Consider the following 16,633-nt stretch of genomic DNA (forward strand, 5'->3'; position numbering starts at 1 on the left):
GTGCAAGAGTTTGAGGACAGGAGGACCGCCCCCCCATATCAGACACCACCAGAAAGGTGGGCAGGCAATGCCAACGTATCCAAGAAATACACACCTGCAGTCAGAAAATCTAGGAAGAAGCTGTTGTTTCTATATATTGAAATTTTGTGTATTTTTAATTTAATATTGTTTCCATATTGCAGTATATTTAGAAGGGAGGCACTGCAATTGTTTTTAGTTTGCCTGCAGAGACTTGACTCCTATTCTAAGGACACGAAGGCACAGTTCTTAGGGGTGGCACAGGTAAGAAATAGGGAGTTGTCTGCATGTATTTTATGCTTCTTTCAGCTGTTGTTAGGAAATGTAGCCCTCAAATAATTCTCCACCATAAGTTTCTGCTATAGGTGATTAAAAATAGAAGGGAGGAGAGAAGGATATAGTTGCAGTTTGCAGGACATAAAAAATGCACATGCTGCTAAATTGTGCAAGCCACAGAGAACACTCCTCACAGGTGTTCCACTCGGCAGAGGTTACTCATTTGCCTCCAAGTGCAATCCAAGGTGTTGACTTCAGGCTTTTAAGGGCCCCTGTCGCTTTCCCCTGTACCTTAGAAAGCTAGAGACACCAATACTTATCTGAGCTCAGTAGCAACCACACTGTTCCCAATTCTGACGTACAGGGCACTGGAAGCTGGGTGTTTTTCTCAAGGAAGGCTTTTGCCTCTGGAATTTCCTGGCTGTCCCAGGCTGCCAGAACCCCACCTTACCGGACTGTCAGGGACTCATGAAAGACTTGTTTTCAGTATAACTTTCACTGATGGGAGGAGACCTCAAAGCCATAATTTTGTAGAAGATAACTTCAGCAATTATCATAGCTCATGATATGTGGGTTCTAATAACTCAATTTTGGTGCTTGCTTCCTGTATATAGCAATTTCAAATAAGAAACAGTTTTAAGGATAAACAGACCAGTAAGTGTCTGTCCTTAGTCATGAGTGGGAATGCTTAGTTGTATAGGAAGGTATTTAGAATCCTAAATATATAAAAACTATCTGTCAGATTGATGCTCCTTCTCACGCTGATTGCTCAGGTGTGCTGGTGCTAGTAATATCCCTGAATTCCAAGGTGGGAAAAACCACAACCTGCTCCTTGAGAGAGCTCTAGGATGTTGTGCGTGTGCCTGTCAAATCTCAAACCCATTCTGGAGATCAGTACTGGCTTTGGCTGGACCCTACGATATTTACTCTGGACGATTATGCCAAGACATTAACAGCTGCAGTCTTAATTATTGATGGCGTTAGTGTCAATCATCTAAGAAGAAAACCAAAGCATAATATTTTAAAATCATTCTGTTAAAAAAAAAAAAAAGTCTCTGCTGTATAACACAGCTTTCTTGTCATTTATTGCTCTTGAACTTCTCCAGCCAAAGAGGTAATTTCAGAAAACTGCTCTTCTACAGTTATTTTTCCTTTCCTCTTAAATGTTGTTTTTTCAAGCGCTCTCCCTTTCAGAACCCAGCACCCTGGCCGTTGACACTACTTTCAGCAAATGCCCCACAGCGGGGGTAACCAATGACATGTTTTAGTTTTGAAAACTTAAATAAACACGGAAAGAAAACCCGAGGAGCAGAAGCCCCCCCCCCCCCCCCCAAGCCTTTCCGAGCCGCGGCGTGGCTGCGATGCTTCCCGCGCTGCGGGCCTTCCCGGCTCCGCCAGAAATGCCCAGGCGGCTCAGTGTGGTCTCCGAGCCGAGAGCTGGTCGAAGAGGAAACACAAATAGTTGGTTTGACGATCTCCAAGAAGAGAGTTTCCCTCTGGCTTGACTAATATTTGACAGATCCGCCCCACCGCGCCTCTTGGCATCTCGGTTTTGGGACCCCGGCGGTTGCCAAGAATTCTTGCAGGGGCTGGAGCCCCGAGGCCGGGGACCGCGCGGAGCCCGGGTCCGGACGGAGCCTCCTCTCCCTCGCAGTGCGCGCACGCCTGGAAAGGCGGGATTTAGAGGCGGCGATGCTGCGGGAGACTCTGCAGTGGCAACGGGCCCCGGAACGGTCCCGCCTCATTCGCCCTAGTGTGTGTGCCTCGCAAGTCCCTGCCTGGTAAACCGCCACCAGCTTCGGCGCGCGGCTGTGGCGCGGCCGGGGTCGTGAGCGGGACGGGAGGGCCGGGTCGGCCGGGTCCGAGCGCAGCCCCGGGCCGGGCGCGCCCCGCGGGCTCCAGGCACACGCCCCTCACCTGGGCGAGGCAGGGCGCGCAGGCGCTCAGCGCTGGGGCCGCAGCCGGGAGCTTCAGCCCGGCGCCCGCCAGAGTTGGACAGTTCCGGGGCCGCGCCGGGCCGAGCTGTCGCCGGCGCCGCTGTCGCCACCGCCACCGCCACCGCCCCGGCTGCAGCAGATAGCGGGAGAGCGTCTGCGCGGAGCCCCAGCGCAGCGCCGGCGGGATCGCCGCAGCCGCCGGAGCTCGAGCAACAGCTTCCCGGCTGGAGGAGCCACTGCCCCACGCGCCAGCGGCCCGCGCGCCGAGGTAAGCTCCGAGCGCCCAGCCCGGCGCCCCTGGGACCCGCGCCCCCTTCCCGCCCCAGCCCGCCCGCCTCCTCCCGGCGAGCGGACCCCGGGGCGCGCAGCCGGAGAGAATGGCCGGGAGCCCCCTCCCACTGGAGTTTGCACTTTGTCCGGCGGTCCCACTTGTAGAGGAGGATGCCGAACCGCCGCTTGCGGGGCTGGGGCGTGAGGCTCCTGTGAGCCCCTGGAGTTAGGAGTAGGTCGTGGAAGCCAAAGGAGTGAAGGAATCCCCAGTGTGGGCTCCGGGGCTCTGATTACCAAGGACGAGGGGGAAAATGGAGAAGGGAAGAGGACAAGGAGAATGCCCCTCTGTGGTTAGCCGCAGTGCCTCCGCCACCTGGGCGGGAAGTTTGGGGCTGGGCGTCTCTCTCTTCATTACGGGGAGATGGGTAGTTTGGGGAGATGTGGGAGGAAGATAGGAGTCAAAACTTGGGGTTCTGAGAGTTCTGCAGCTGAAAGAAGGTGAAATGGGGGCGGAGAGGCAGAAAGAAGGTCCCCAAAGTTTGCACTTGCTGGGAGCCTGGGGTGGGGTGCAGGGGTGCCCGGTGAAGGTGTCGGTGCACGTCGGGAGGACACTGTGGGACTGCGGAAGGGACAGGGAGAAGGGGAGGAGGAGGACCATCTGCTTCGCCGCTGTTATTTGCGGGGGCCCATGGGGGAAGAAGGGAGAGCTGGCAGGACGATGTTCCCCAAATGTTTCCCCAGGCTCTGGAGGACAAACAATTTTTATGGTGAACCTGGATGACGGAGTGTTGTAGTCTTTCAAGGAAAATAAATTGCCATCAAGCCCTCGGCCCCCATGAGTACAAAATAAACACAGTTTTGGAATGCTCTCAGAAGTTCTTGGATTAGGAAACCTCATCTTCATTTTCTTTATTTTCGGTTTTGCTTTGCTCAGGAGCATCACACCAAGGTGAATGCAAACTTTGTTAAGATGTAGCAAACGATGCTCAAATAGAAGAAGTAAAACATTCGTGTTATGTAGGGTCCAGCTTCAAGCTTGGAGACTGGCAGCTTCAGAACAATGCATGAAACTGTAGAAAATGCATTTATCAAATTAAAAACAAGGCTTTTCATAAAGTCAGTAAGCTACATCTCAGATAAAGTGAAAGGTTTTGGCTTGAAAGAGCTCCCTTAAATATTTCAGGGCCCTATTTCACCGGTTTTCATAGTCCTTTCATCTTATTTTGACGCCATCTGTTCATTGAGTATGTGTTGTCCCTTCCCTGTGCTAGATTAATGCCCTTAGAATGCAAATGCTGTATTGGAAGTTCTGTTGTTACTTGAGGCTCTTAAGGTAGAAAAAAAAATGTTTATTTACTCAAAAGTGTTGGTTGTAGTTCAGATTCTCTATCCCCATAAATCAAATATTTGTGGATTTATAATTCACACTGCTACTCATTTCCAAAAGTGATTTGAGGAAGCTTGGAATGAAAACCACAAATCAAATAGCTATTCTTGTAGATCTCCTTGACCTCTCTTGGATGCATTTGTAGTAAAATGCTTTTGCGAAGGTGAGTTCTAACAAAGGAAAAATTCCTGCTCTCCCTGGAATCATCCTAGTGATATCAGTGTTTTGCAGCATAATTCCTATGTATTTCATTTACATTATATTATTTTACATTACATAAGTCATGATGTCTTTATAGAAGTTTAACCACTAAGCAGCATCTATATTAAAGAAAAGTATGTCAGTATTTTAGAGCATTTTACCAAACATACGGATTCACAGAGCAAAAAGAGAACAGTGAACTTAATCTATCTTTCTTGAACTGAGGCAGAAAGGAAACCAAGGGAGGTGTCTCCTTTGCCATCAAACCAGAGAAGGAACTGTCAATTAGTACTTGTCACCCAAACATGGACAATTAGTGAGACCTGTCAGCAGTTAGAGGGTAACTTTACCTACCAAGTGTTAACTATTATATGAGGATTTATAAAGCCTTATCAGGTGTTCTCAGCTCTCTTTTTTCTCAGCTTAATGACCTGGCTCAGGGAGGGGGAAAAAAAAAAAAAGCCCCCAAACACCCACCTCCAAAAGGTAAAATGTCTCCATATCTCCATAGAGTAATGCTGTGTGGAGCTCCCATCATAGAAGAGATAAGAATCTTAAATCCCTCAACTGCCTCCCTTTAGATTTTTTTTCTTCCAGCTGAGTTTGAAGATATCATTGCACGATTTTTAACAGCAGCAGTTTATATGAAAAAATATGAACAAATAGTTTACTTCTCACAGGAGTAATTGCTTCATTTATGAAAATCTTTGCTCACAGAAGAGCAAAATTGGCTTTCTGCTGTTCCTCTAAGATCCTATATCTTCCAAGATCTAAAGAACAATGAGCATGTATGTTCCAGTTTCCCACTGCTTTTCCCCTCTATGGTTTTATTGTAAACCCCCCACCACCATCTCACCATCTCTATTTTGCCATCCCCCCCGTCCTGTGTCTGTCCCCGGGTGTCTCAATATCACCTTTTCATCTTTCCTTTGCTTTTTTATTTTTTTCTGCAGTTTTCTCTTGATCCTCTTTGCTTTATAGATGATCTCTTTTTTGCATGTTACTTTTTATTCAGTGATGTCCTTTTATTAGTGCTGGATTATTTTCCCAAAGTGGTATTCCTATCCCTACTGTCCCTCCTAAATTTTATATTGACAATTTGAATCATCTGCAAGATGCCTCTGTATTCCTCTTAAGTGCCTTAAACAGGTTTAAACTCTAATTGACATCTTTCTTCTTACATGAAAGGGGGTGGGTCTGTCAATTTCTGTATTTCTCTCCATCACCCAGGACCTTCCCAATATCATTGATTTCCTATATATATATATATATATATATGTGTGTGTGTGTGTGTGTGTGTGTGTATGTATGTGTGTATAAATTTTCTAATTTTCTATAAATTTCCTATAATTCACAGATAAACCCTATGGACTTGATGACTTATGATACCCGCTTCTCCACATTTTTATTCCTATAGGGACTATCTTTCTTCAGACTCTTAACTGTTTCTAGAGACTCTCTTGATGTCTTCCTGACTAGTCTCTCAGATCCAGTCTTTCTCACTTCCAATCCATCTTATACTTGGTTTGCAGAATAAACTTCTTAAGGCAGAGCCGAGCTCAATCACTGGCTAATAAACTTTTCTCCAGTGCCCCACCAAATAACATATAAACCTCATCTCTGACGTCTTAAGACCCTTTGCAGTCCAGGCCAAAAATGGCTTCACATTTTTACTTTGACTTCATTCATTCATTCATTCATTCAATGAATATTTGATTGCCTGCTGCATGCCAGAAACAGCTATAGGTAATACTTTTAGAAGTGCCTTGTGTATTAGCTCAGTGGTATGCTGCACATTTTATTTTTCAATGGTGGGATCCACTGTTAAAATATAATCTTATGGGCCCTAGCAACCCCACTGACCTCTACATCCCTACCCTTCGTAGTCTCTGAGGCATCATCACAGAGTCCTGAGTCTCCTTGAAACAGTTTGAAAACACTGCTTTGGCAGAAGGCAGTATTCCCTCAACACACAGCAGGCTTCTGAGTTCTGCATCTTTGCTTATGCTGTTCCCTCTTCCTAGACTCGGCCCTCCCACTTCTGCAGAACCATTTCTACCTGCCAGAGAGTCAGTGCCATTGCTGTGGCATCTCCGAACTCCAGGACTCCAGTGTTTCCTCCTCCAAACCTTGTAACACTTTGGTAGGCATCTTCTTGGAGCACAGGCCAAGTTGTCTCCCTCATTTTCCTGTGCCTTTTGCATTCTCCCCTCAGGGCATCCTGACAACCATGCCTAACCTCAGGCCTTCATTTCCTGAAATACCCAGCTGAGGGCCTGGCAGGTTGTGGGACATCAGCAAGTAATTTAATTAGACTGAATTCTACATAGCTCTCTAGTCCCCACTTGGGCCTGTGATAGCTACTTGTTTTCAGGATTCAGTCTCTTACAGTAGAGCACCAGTGCTTCTCGAATTTGAATATGTATCTTGATCATGAGGAGATCTTATTAAAGTGCAGAGTCTGGTTTAGCAGGTCTGGGATGGGGCCAGAGGTACTGCTTTGCTAAGGAGTTTCCAGCTTATGTTGAAATAGCAGAACCTTGAACTTGAGCAAGGTAGTAGATGTTACTTCACAGTTTGGGGAGTTTCTGGCAGCCCCAGCTCTCTGTCTGGTGGTTTTCCTCCAGTTAGTGTTTGCTTCCATATTACTTTGTATCCTGGAAGTATTTTAGGCCTTGACATGCTTCCCAAACCAAAATGGAAGATGTGGTGATGCCCTTAAGTTTTCTTTATTTTGCTGACCCAGTGTTGCAATGGCTAGTTCTCCCTCTTGTATTTTTCTCTGGCCAGTTTTATTTCTTTGTTGTATATTACTTCTCATTTTACCATTATATCCAGACTGTGGTGGTTCTCCTTGCTCACTCTGCTATGATTCTTTTTCTTTCCTGTGCTCTCTTTGGTTCTTAAAATTCAGATGCCTTGGCTGACTCCCTGCCCCAACTGTTTTCCTATTGCTTCCAAAATTTTCTGTGAAAGGAGCACTGAAATCCGGGGCAGGAGACTCCAGTTCTCACTCTGCCTTTACTGTGAGCATGAGATATTGGGCAAAGCTGTTTCTTTCTGGTCTTTTCACTTGTGGATGGAGGTTGTGGATTATACAACTCCTGGCATCTCCTTTAGCACCAGGAGATCTTCTTTACCCCGTGAGATCTTTTCGTGGGGCAGAAGGAGCAGGTTGGGGGAGGAAAGAAGGATCATGTGGTGCTGGTGATGCTGGTGTGGGCCCTCATCTAATGTTTCTGTTTTAGATAAACAATTTGAACTTTTGTTCTTGCACCATTCAGGGACTTACGTTTCTTAAGAAAAAAAGAGCAACAACTATACCTTGGGGTTTGCAAATCCTGTTGTTCTCAACCCTGGATTCACACTAAAATCAATTCAGGAGCTCACAGAAAATAGTGGTGTTGTTAGCTCATTTCAAGGGAATGATTTAATTTATCAGTATTTTTGAAATGTCCCCAAGTGATTCTGATTTCCAGCATGGGTGGAGAACTTCAGTGTCTGGTCTGTAAAGGCTGCTTGGAATGATGGTTAAGAGCACAGTATTGTGCTGAGTCAAATCCTGGCTTTGCTACTCAACAAATTTGAGAGCTTCAGGGGGTTACTTCATGTCTTAGAGCTTCAGTTTCTTTGTCTGTGAAATGGGTTGACTTTGTTATTGTGAGGTTAGACAGGCGCCATCAGTGGAATACTATGCATATTGTGGTTGTTGAAGAAAGAGTAGTGGTTGTTTATCCTGATACCATAACAATTTAAATCCACTGAATTACTTAAGGGTCATTTTGCCTCAGAGCTAACAGTCTCCTTGCCCCCTGTTCAGTTTCTAGGTATTCTGCATAGTATAATCATTTTGAGGAGAAATTTATGAGCTTATTTTTCAGAAGTCAGTGAAAAAAATACGGAAGAGGGCATATATATTAATAAAAACCAACCACCCTTGTATTTTTGATCCATTTGGTGCCACATCAACTCTATGATCTCATAAATAGCAGAGATAGATTAAAACATATATAAACTGATACACAAAAGATGGCCAGGCTTTCATACCTACGTCATGAAAAATGCTTTTGCTCTTTAATAAAGACAGTTCTGTCACCAACAAATAGAAAGGGTTGAAATTCATGGGTCTAAGAGAGCATTTTATTTTGGAAATAAATATAAATGGGTTAGGCGTTTACATTTCTGAGTTTATAATGGGAAATGGAATTTAAAAATTAAAAAGCGCACACAAAGTGATAATCTGTCCTGTGCAGGCTAAATCTAAATCAACCCTTTCTTCTCTTTTTTTGGCTGAGATTCCAGAACAGCCGTTATGCTATAATGTTATCATCATATCAGCAAAGCAAAGATTGGGTAAATGGATATAACCCATATTAACTGAGGACCCACAGACCTTTTTTTTTTTTTTTTTCCTGTATACATCTGAAAACAAGTAAAAGGGTGCTTAGTAATTCCAGTGGGCCTGGCCTAGGTACCTCACAGCAAACATCAGGGGTTGTCATTATTGATGGCCTTCGTGCATAAAAGAAAGACTCCTGGAGACAGCGTCTCACTTTTTTCTCTTAGAATGAAATGTTTCATTTCTGTATTATTTACTTTTTGATCAGGAAAAGTATTTTTAATTAAACTGATAAAACTTTTCCAAAGTTTATTTTTCATATTGTGGTGTGTACTTTTTAAATAGCACAATTAAGAAGATACTATGACATTTTAGTGGCGCCTGCGTGACTCAGAGGGTTAAGCCTCTGCCTTCAGCTCAGGTCATGGTCTCAGGGCCCTGGGATTGAGCCCTACATCAGGCTCTTTGCTCAGTGGGGAGCCTGCTTCCCCCTTTCTCTCTGCCTGCCTTTCTGCCTACTTGTGATTTCTCTCTCTGTGTCAAATAAATAAATAAAATCTTTAAAAAAAGATACTATGACATTTTAAAAAGAACCTTTGAGCTACAACTAAGAAAAGGTCCATTGTGAGCGATGTTTAGCTAATTCTTTTTGCAATCTTTGCTTAATATACTTGTTAAAATTGTGTCAAATTCTACAGAGAGCTGTGACTTTTAGTGTGTATTGATTAAAGTGGTCAGTCTGATGGTTAGTCAGCCTGATGGTTAGTCCATTATATAAGGTTTTCAGAGTCTAGAGGTCTGGATCCTTGATCAGCTTATACTCGTTGCAAACCAGGATTCAGATTCTGATTAATCTCAGGCTTAATAGATTGTTATTTTTGTGAAGTATGAGTTAAAGATATAAGCTAAGGAAATGAGTTAAGGATAGTTTAGGGTGAAAAGGGCTCTTTGTGCAAAATCCTCATTGACAAATTGGAGAAATGAGACCTGAGACCTGACAAATTGGAGAAATGAGACCTGGGATTATTTAAGATTTGACCCTAAAGAAATTAGACATCACAAATAAGGAAGGAAAAGCTCTCGTGGTACTAACAGTGAAATTAAACTTCACATAACATTTATATAGACCCTGTGATGTCCTTCAAGATGATATGTTAGAGGTGGGAAAACTGTACCTCACAGACTTAGAGAGAGAGGTATTACTTTATATTTTATCTAAAATATAATGCTGTAAGTAAGAATACAAAGCACAGAATGCCATTGTTTGTATATTAAAAAAACCCACACTTATATATGAAAACAGGCGTTTTGATCTTATATTTATGAATTTTTATTTTAATAAATTGGTCATTGTACATGGTTTTACATGATACCTGGAAATACTGATGGTTGTATTTAATCATTACCCACATGATACATATCTCATTACCAGCATACGTTACACTATTGGAGATGGAGAGAAGTATAGCCTAATGGTTGAGTTCAGGCTCCAGAGTCAGACTTTGTGGATGCAAAATTCAGCTCTTCCACTTATTCACTGTCTTAACTTTGTTCAAGTTACTCAACTTCTCTGTGCCTTAGTTTCCCAAGTGTAAGAGACAATGAGAGAAATTTTCATGGGATTGTTGTCAGAAAAAACAAGTACACATAACATACTTAGCAAAGTTCTTAGGACTTACCAAAGTCCAGTACTCCTAATGGTAGCCATTATTGTACATTATATGGTTAAATAATGAATACCAAATACCTCAAGGATACATTGATTTGTTTGCCAAGAGAACTTGTGCAACTCTTAGGTTTTGCACCTTGAGTCTGAAACTTACTTTGTATTTTTCTAATATATATGATCTCTCCTCTGTCTTTCATTGTTTACTGTAGGAGAACAATGAAGTGAAAGAGAGAATAGAGGTGTGGAATTTTAAGCCCTACAAGGGCTCCAGACAATTTAACCATGTGAAGCACAGACGGATTTTTAATAACAAAATATATAACTCAGGCCGTAGGGTTTATGAAAAGATCAAGTGGCTTAAGACGTAGCTTTCATATGACATGCTTCCTGAACTTGGTAGTCATGTATGAACCTGGAATGTTTGGAAGTGACCTAAATCAGAGTGACCTAGGTATAGGAGCCAGCAAATGGAATTAGGGTCTGTGACCAGAGTGGACTCATTCAAGGACAGTCTCTTGGGCATTTGAATTGTAGTTGAATCCTCCTGGGTTCACATGCATTTATTTGAGCACTTGCATTGGATTTTCCGAATTGGAATTTAGACAACAAAATAATTAGCAAAACAAACAAAACAAAAACCCCACAAAACCCACAAAAAAACCATAATTGATAAACTATATGCAGGATTACCAAGGAGCTTAAGTCCATATATATATATATATATGCTACATGTATGGTTTTTTTTTCTTTTTTTTAATAACATTTTTTATTTTTTTTAATAAATATATAATGTATGGTTCTTAAAAGTCAGTCTCATTTCCACAGCAATAAAATCATCAGGACTTAGAAAATCTTAGTCTTGTTCTTTTGCATAAACTTCTCCTTGTGTCTCATGCTTATGGTCCTGGGCTGATCCTAAAAAATGTCTCTAGTACAGTGATTCTTGGACTTTAGCATGTAAGGGAATCCCTGGAGGGCTTACAAAAAATGCAGATCTCTGTAATTCACCCTTAAAGTTTTCTGACTCACCAGGTCTTGAGGTAGGACTCACTAATCTAAATATTTTACGGAAATATTTTGTAAGTGTCCCAGTTGATTCACAGATCAAACAGCCTAGTTCTCTAGATGAGCACTTGTTCTCAGCTTGGGATGCCTTTCACAGTTATTGTGGTTCTTTTAGTAAAAGTCCAGTTGAACAGGCCAAGCTCAGTTCTTCTGTGATGCATTAACCACAGGACTTTCCTTGCTTAAGCTGCTTTGAGTCCCCCATATGAGCCTGTCATGTGCAAATTCTAGAGAACAAGGCTCTGTTCTCTCATTGACTACCTGGGGCCTTCAGCCACGGGTTTTAGTACACTGTGGTTCTCTGTAGCTGTAGGGACCACTGGCCACCTGCCTCCGTATCCCTGTGAGCTCACTCGGGATAGTCAAATTCCAGGTCCCAAACCTAATACTACTAAACTAAAAAAAAAAAAAAAGAAGAGTTGGGATGTGAGGTCTTAGAGCCTGGATTTTCCCTTGCTTTGCAGAGGATGATGATTGCCTTGAAGTTCTCTAGCCGGTGCTCTGTGGAGCTAGCCTTTGCCTGCACGGGTCAGGGCTTCAGACGGCTCCAGTGCTTGTGGTGAGCACACTGGCTGCAGCGACCATAAGGCCAGGATAGGGACCGCCATGACTCCTGAATGTCAGCAATGTCTCTTCCTTCTCACACCTCCAGGCTTCTCCTTTTTCTGCAGACTGCTAACAGCCATTTCTCTTGTCCTTGAGGTTTTATAATGGGAAACACAGGCTCCTTTCTCTCTGGGCTCTTCCTGTCTTCTCCTTTCCACAGCTGCCAAATAGAGACCCAAACGATAGTGCCAAACATACGAATGTGATGGCACATGTTCAGGCTCCTGCTGGCCTGACAGAGAGACCCCGTTAAGCCTTTTCCAATCCTTGAAGGCTTTCTTGCCGCCCTGTGTATAGCTTACATAAGCAGGGTTTAAATTTGTCGAGAATTTCACAGGTTCTCAGATCTGTTGTCTTCCTCTTAAAGTGCTTTGGAAAAAGGAACAGTATAATGTACTCTTGGCTGGAATGGGGGAGAGGCAACCCGATCTTTAGAAATATTTGAATTCTTGAAATCATGTTTCTGAATTATCAAGAATTGTAGCAAGAAAATTACTGTGTATGTGTAACAGTTCTGTCTCCAGGCCATGTACTTCAATAGACCCATATAAAAATGTAAATTAGAGAATGTTTTAGTGTTCCTATATAAAATAATGAACAAAAGTGACGTTAAAAATTATTAAGTATTATATTGTGAACTTTGTCATTGATTGCTTTAAAAACTGAGGAATAGTTTTCTGTCTTGTTAAATAACCCTTTATCTATAAAACTTCAGAGATTGATTGAAAGTAAGGTGGCTTAAAAGTCAATAGTTTGACATCTCCTCATTCCAAGTTCGTGTTTTGATGGAACCCTGTTACATCTGACACAGTCCTGACACAGTCCTCCTAGATGTTAACATCTTTCTTCCACAATAAGGAAGGCTCCCTGGTAACCAAAGGAGGTGGGGTTAGTGAGGTTGGGTGACTGGCAAAAAGGTATTACATCTACCTGGAATCCACCACCAATCAAATTAGATGCGAGAGGGAATTATGCGTCGAGGAGATAGTAGTGTCAAACTTCAAGGATCTTTTCAAGAGATGATTACTGGTGACATGACAAGCTTATTTTTCTCACATTAGGAAAAGCATTTAAAAGACAACATCTGAACTGTTCCATAGGGCTAATAATGATACTTGATGGCGGGGCCCTCCATGGGATGGATTTTTCATCATCTCTTGGACCTGTGCTTAGTTGAAGAGATTGTGCTATCCCAAAGGCCTCTCGGACTAGCCCACTTTTTTGTTTCCGTGAAGCCTTGTTATGACCATAAGACAATGAGCACTAAGAACATGATTTCAGCACTGATTGAAGCCACTTGAAGCAACCTAGCATGAGGAAAGACACAAAGCAGAATTTTTGTGAGTCTCCCCACCACCATGCCGCCATTGTTAACCTCCTTTAGCAATAGGACAAGGCACATGTTTCACCATCTGGTGCAAGATAAGAGGGCTTTGAACTGACACGGAAGCTGCCTATGAACCCTCAAAGGGATGACATGTGGACAAAGACACAGATTCATTTTTCTGAAGTTCCAGCAGGCACAATTAGATTCAGTAGGTGGGATTGGAGGGAGGCAGATTTCCATTCAGTGTGAGAGAGAACTTTCTAATGATTCATACTGTTCAATAGTGGCCTTGAAGTTTCACACTTGTTCCAGAGGAAAGTATATGACACGTGAGAGGATCAGCCACCAGAAACAACATATAAGGAATTCTCAGATTGAGTGGAAGCTCAACTTGGCTGACCACTGTAATCTATCTGCTTTTTGGATTTATTGTTTTTTTTTTTTTTTTTTTAAGATTGCTTATTTATTTGTCAGAGAGAGAGAGAGAGACAGGGAGAGCACAAGCAGAGAGAGAGACGGACTGAGAGAGAAGCAGGCTCCCCGCTGAGCAGGGAAACCTGATGTGGCACTCGATCCCAGAACTCCGGGATCATGACCTGAGCGAAAAGCAGCCACTTAACCAACTGAGCCACCCAGGCATCCCCGTGTTTTGGCATTATTGGTAAAATAATTTGAGGAGTGACCATAGGCATGGGAGGGGGACATATAAGAAAATACGTAGGTGAAGAGGTAGGTGTTTCTAGACTCCTTAAAAGATGAAAAAATAATTACCTCATCTTCCCCCTGGCTTTATAAGCAAGTTACACTTGAGCACCTATCATGTCCAGAATATCATCTCATTTAACAGCCAAAAGACCCAAATCCCAGTACGTCTTATCTTAGCCAGAGTTCTGCAGTTGCTTTCCTGCATCTTTGATGACGTCACAAAAGGTGTCCTGCATACACATCCTCCCTGAGCTAAGCTCCTGGCTAATCTTTCATATCACTTCTTCTGTTTCCTCTCTGGTGCCTGCACTATTAGATTGTGGTGATCAGGTTTGTACTGATTGTACTGATTTTTCTCACTAGACTGTAAGCTCTTTGAGAACAGATCCCTTTGACTGATTCATCTAGTCAGTGTCTATCCCAGTATCTGGCAAATAGTAAAAGCTGATGTTTGTTAACTGAGTATTAGATTTTTCCTCCCATCATACCTCTTTCCCGAAAGAAATACCCTGGATGACTTTTATCCTCAAGGTAAGGAAATACAGTAGAATATTCTTTCTTCTCCCAACCATGCCTTTCCATTCCTAATCACACCCTAATTACCTATTCCATTTATTCTGTTTCAGGGGAAAGCTAGTGAAGAGAGTGAGGTGAAAAAATCCCCAAAATTAGAGAAGGGAAAACCACCTTTTAGGCAACCCCTTCCTGAGCCCAACTGGATATGTTGCCTTTGGCAGCATTACTGGTGGGATGAGGAGGAAATCCTGCTCCTGCTGTTAACTAGTTCTGTGAGCACCTCATTGTTTCTTCTCAGTAAAGTGAGGGTTTATCCAGACCATTTACAGGGGCTCATTCTGAAATACTGTAATTCCTAATCTCTTCTCCCTTCTGAAGTTTCCTGAGGTCCTTTGCCGAGTATTCTCTGCTTAGTATTCTCCTGGGTAACCAAGAATCCAGAACAATGAGGAGAAGCAATGTTAGGAGGTGACACTGGGATAAAACACGTTCTCTGTGCTCTGACACACTTGGGTCGAATTCAGGCTATATGGCTTTGGGAAAGCTATAAACCTCTCAAGGCTAAAGATGCCTTTCCTGCAAAATGGCCAGAATATTCTAGACCTCGAGAGCTGCAAGGCCTCGGTGAGATAACATATATGAAATGCTAATCTTGCTCCAGAAACATAATGAGCCCTTAGAAAATGATAATGGTTATTTGGAAATAGTCCCCTGTCTCTTTTTTCCTTTTTCCTACAACCTCTGAAAGACACCCACATGCAACTCCTGAAGTTTTCTTGGCATGATTCTGTTGTGTTCAGTGCATCCTTTCTCTTCCATTGAGAATTAGTAGAGGATAGTCAAGGTCCCTTCCTGCTGAGGCATTCTGCTGTAGCATGTACAATGGCCAAAAGAGCAGCCCACTTCACAGTGATGAGGAATAGATTTATTTTAACATTTGCATGGAAGACATGAATGTTATTGAGGAGACGCAGGAAGTGGGTGTGGGGTCGTCTGTCTTAATATCATATAATGTATCACATCCAGCCAAGATTCTTTTATTTGAAGAAGCGTTGACTGAGCAACAATGACACAGCAGCTCCTGAGCCTGTCAGTAAATAGACACCTTATAAAAATTTATGAAGTTCAGGTTGTAAAGAGCAAACTGCACATACCGAGGAGTAACACTGCTTATTAAAATAATTTCCTCTTTAAGTCTGTTGTCTCCGTATCGCCTATTATAGAAGCTCACGCCATGGCTAGATACCTCAACAGCCTGTAAACTTTTATATGGGCTTTTGAAAAGGGATGATAGTTTTACGAGATGTGATTTTCTCATCTCACCAAATTAGATTATTTGAGATAGGGTCCCTGGATGTAAAATTTCAATCCTGAGTAAATCTGCACCTCAGAGACCCTGTGCAGCCTGCTAGCAGAGTAGAAATGGAGCATAATAAATCTTCCCTGAGCCCATTTCTCTACACACAACCCCATAATTCATTCCATGCTTGGGACCCATGACTACTTTCTCGCAGCTAATCAGTCTGCGTCCAGGCTGGCTCCTTTCATGAGTAGCTCCTCCTTCGAGGTCCAGATCTTGCCTCTTGCTTAGAGGGCTTAGGGCTTCTTTCTAGAGCTTGTGTGCCATCATGGACCTTGCATCCAAGCTGTTCCTAATCATATGGCAAGCAGTTACCCTAGTTCTAGGGTGGCCAGTTTGTGGTGGTAGACTTCAAAAAGATCTTCTCTTGAAAGCGGATTAAAATAAATGACAGCATCTCTGAGCATAGTCCTGGAAACCCAGGAAGTATTTTGGTGATTCTTTCCTGAGTCTCCTCTGAGGGGACAGATGGGGGAACGATCTGCTACTGGTTCCAGTCCCTTCTGCTTCATTTATGAGGAATGCTTCTTTCTTGCTCCTGCAATTGTCTTCTCTTCCTGTGGCTCAGTATTGCTCTGGTCCAATGGCACCACCACCATCTGCTGCCAAAGAAACAGAGAACGGCTGCAGGTAACTTTCAGGGAACTTGGGGAGAAGGAAGAGGTGAGGAGAATGTCTCTCAATGTGGAGCAGAAGCAGTCAGACTCAAAAGGGAATTAAACACAGTGCTTCCAGGCCTGTTTCCACCCTTACTGATTCTTGTGGTAATGGGCAAAGAGTTTATTTTGACCAGGTCTAACTTTACCCACACGTAAAACAAGCAGGTAGTAATTGGTAAACTTTAGTAGACCCAACTATATAAACTATAAATTATATAGGCATGGAAAGTTAGCTTCTGTTCCTCCCAATGATTCAATTTAATAACTTAGTGTCTTGAGACTGTTTTAATGGAGCTCA

At 43.0% G+C, this 16,633-nt stretch overlaps 1 protein-coding gene across 6 annotated transcripts in view; it reads left to right on the forward strand.

Annotated features, from left to right (window-relative positions):
• The first annotated feature begins 2,366 nt into the window (after positions 1–2,366).
• Positions 2,367–16,633, forward strand: part of ZNF385B (zinc finger protein 385B) — a 408,372-nt gene continuing 394,105 nt past the window's right edge. For 5 of the 6 annotated variants that reach the window (XM_059166875.1, XM_059166877.1, XM_059166878.1 and 2 more), the window contains exon 1: positions 2,367–2,499. The gene's annotated coding sequence lies outside the window, so the exon portion shown is untranslated. Of the gene's footprint in view, positions 2,500–3,242; positions 3,451–16,633 lie in introns of all 6 variants that reach the window. The other variant, XM_059166876.1, reaches the window with a different exon arrangement.

Source organism: Mustela lutreola, chromosome 3 (assembly GCF_030435805.1).
Source record: "Mustela lutreola isolate mMusLut2 chromosome 3, mMusLut2.pri, whole genome shotgun sequence".
Classification (NCBI taxonomy): Eukaryota; Metazoa; Chordata; class Mammalia; order Carnivora; family Mustelidae; genus Mustela; species Mustela lutreola.